This window comes from Octodon degus, unplaced genomic scaffold, assembly GCF_000260255.1.
Source record: "Octodon degus isolate 3935 unplaced genomic scaffold, OctDeg1.0 scaffold00111, whole genome shotgun sequence".
NCBI classification, from domain to species: domain Eukaryota; kingdom Metazoa; phylum Chordata; class Mammalia; order Rodentia; family Octodontidae; genus Octodon; species Octodon degus.
In genome coordinates, this window is record NW_004524687.1 from 5888403 (window position 1) to 5891254 (window position 2852).

A 2852-nucleotide genomic window follows, 5' to 3' on the forward strand; every position below is an offset into this window, starting at 1 on the left:
TTATTCTCCTACTCATTTGAATGTGTTCTTCCTACGTCCAATATCTGGTCTCCATCTTGCTCCCTATTTACCCTCTAGGTTTCTCACACAAAAGAAACAATGTGATATTCAAACGTGTGTGTCTGATTTACTTCACTTAAAATTATGGTATCATACTATTATGGACTACTGGACTATGTTGGATTACTTTGCTGAATTCATGCACCTACAATATGTGAATGGCGTTCATAGCCTATGGTGTTCAGATTCACCTGGGCACCAGGGCCTCTGCTTCCTTGTCTTCTTTCTCAGCCTCCTGAGGATCTGTAAATATATGCAGACACAAATCATCGCAACAGAAATACAGCTGCTCCAATGCACACACTGAGCCAAGTTGGACACAGACATACAGACGACCTCACTCTGAGGACACTATCATAGGAAGTCTGCTGCTTCCTACTAAAAATATTTGATTTCTTGGTTTGCTCAGCACCTGGCCAGCTTTCCTTAACCTGCTCAGTTAATACCACTAAGGGATTTGTACTAAATAAAAAAAAAAAAATGTGAATGGCAATGGAATACCCATCTCTGACAAAAGTAAATAAAAAAGGGGAATATAAATGAAGGTCCATTTGTAGTGAAATATATATATATATTTGTGTATACAAAATAAGATAAATATACAGCTACTTTCTCTTAGCTCAATAAGAAAGTTTTGAACTAATAGTGTTTAGACTAGATATCATGTCTGCATCTTGAACTATGAATAACTACTAAAAAGACAACAATGTGCATATATTAATTATTGTAACTGTCCTACTAACCTGTTTTGAAACTATCTCATTGTTGCTTCTTTCTCAATAAAATTATTTTTTAAAAATTATGGTATCATGGTGTATCCATTACCTAAAAGTGTCTCAAGTTTATCCTTTATGGAAGTGTAGTACTTCACTGCACATAAATAAATATCACATCTTTATTTGGGCTGTTTCAAAGGTTTAACCATTTCAAACTGTGCTGCTATAAAACCAGTGCACAAATATTGCTGTGGTATTATGATTTTAACTCTTTCGAGACAATACCAAGAAGGAGAATAGTTGGGTCAAATGGAAGCTCTAGTCTTAGTTTTGTAAGGAATCTGCACACAGATTTCTACCAATCTCTACTCCCACCAAGAGTGGAGAAGTGTTCTGATTTCCTTACGGTCCCACCCACATTTCTTATTGGTTGGCTTCTTGACAATAGCCATTCTTTCTGAGGCGAGATGGAATCTCAGCATTGTTGTAGTATAATTTTAGGTCAGGGATTGTGATGCCCCTAGCCTTGCCTTTGTTGCCCCGAACTGCTTTTGCTATTTTAGGTCTTTTCTAGTTCCATATGAATTTTTCAATCATTCTCTCTAGTCCTGTGAGATATGTTATTGGTATTTTTATCAGAATTACATTACATCTGTACAACTATTTTGAAAGTATAGCCATTTTCACTGTATTGGTTCTGTCTGTCCAAGAATAGGAGACATCTTTCATTCTCTGACAACCTCTTCCATCTCCCTTTTCAGAGTACTGCAGTTTTCAATGTAAAGATTTTCTATTTCCTTTGTTAGATTGATTCTTAAATTTTTCCTTTTTCTTGATGGCATTGTGATGGGTGTGGTTTCCCTAACTTCTCTCCCAGTGAATTTGTTATTTATGTACAGGAATGCTATTGACTTTTGAAAACTGACTTTGTATCCTTCTATACTACTGAATTTATTTGCAGCATCACAATTTACAGCTTAAATTTCTTCCTTTACCCCTTCAAAAACACCACCAAACAGCTCACTTTTGCGAGGTTTCTAATTTTTATGTGAAATATTCTTTGAGAGCTAACTAATCTTGAATGAATCAATTAGGTCTCTCTCTCTCTCTCTCTCTCTCTCTCTCTCTCTCTCTCTCTCTCTTTAGAGAGAGAGAGAGAGAGAGAGAGAGAGAGAGAGAGAGAGAGAGAGACATGGTGGTACACACCAGTACTCCTAGAAGTCAGAGGCTGACAAGAGGAGCACACATTTAAAGCATAGTGAGCTCAAACCCAGCCTGGATTACACAGTTAGAATTTGTCACAAAACAAAACAAGAGTGAACCTGTAGAGTATACACTTTGAGTGTCAGTGTCCTGGGTTTGATCCCCAGCACTGCCACCAAAAAAGTTATTTTTAAGAATATCAAAGTAACCCAAATTTAACATCATATACAGAGATAATTACTACTTTCCTCTTGTTTTCTACACTTACCTCTGCAGAGACAGAGACAGAGACAGAGACAGAGACAGAGACAGAGACAGAGACAGAGACAGGGACAGGGACAGAGAGAGGCAGGGACAGAAAGGGAGACAGAGACGGAGACGGAGACAGAGACCGGGACGGAGACAGGGACAGGGACGGGGACAGAGAGACAGAGAGGGAGAGTTCTGCCCCTCTGCCTGGATGGCGTGGGCACACTAGTGTTGCACCCACCTCCACTGGGATTTCTCACCACGTAGATTTGCTCTAAATCCATCCTCCCTCCTGGCAGCTTTATGGGAAAAAATAAACCAATCCCTGCAAGTCTAGAGCGCCAGCTTTAAAGAGTTTTTCTTTCACTCTGCTGCCATCTACCGGAACAAAAGAGAATTCTGATCACTGCTAAAAAGTAAATGTTTATCTGGACACAAAGTATGCTTTACTACAAAATAAATATTTAGAAGCCATATTCACTAATGTGGCTGAGATCTAGACTGTCCCTCAAAAGGCTTCTTATGCCCGACGTAACATCCCATACCTTTCATTCCTGCTACTTAGGAGGCTGCAGGCAGGAAGATTATGAATTCGAATCCAGCCAACTTAACAAGATAGTGTCT